Below are 375 nucleotides of genomic sequence, written 5' to 3'. Positions count from 1 at the left end.
CAAAGCACAGAGGTGAAGGCCAAATTTCCTGATTTTGGAGCTGCAAGTACAACAAAGAAACAAAAGCTGCTATACATCTGGGTGGTGAATGAGACATAGACTTATTGATGCACCTGACACAGAGTTACACTCAGGACACTAAATTGTTATGACTGGATGACTGGAGAATTGTGGCTGCATGGTAATAAATAGAGGAAAGTTTAATAAGACTAATCAGGTGGAACTATCAGCAGGCCAAATAGCAGATCCATAAACATGCTAAAGTAGCTTAGTATCCCACAGTTGAATGATGATGAGACAAGGAAGGTGGTAACATGCAATATCAGCAATGACTGGACCCTCCTGAGTCCTGATGGGAGACTTAACAAAAGTTTA

Source organism: Thamnophis elegans, chromosome Z, assembly GCF_009769535.1.
Source record: "Thamnophis elegans isolate rThaEle1 chromosome Z, rThaEle1.pri, whole genome shotgun sequence".
NCBI classification, from domain to species: domain Eukaryota; kingdom Metazoa; phylum Chordata; class Lepidosauria; order Squamata; family Colubridae; genus Thamnophis; species Thamnophis elegans.
The sequence above is the reverse complement of the archived record's forward strand: the minus strand, read 5'-3'. Positions refer to the sequence as shown.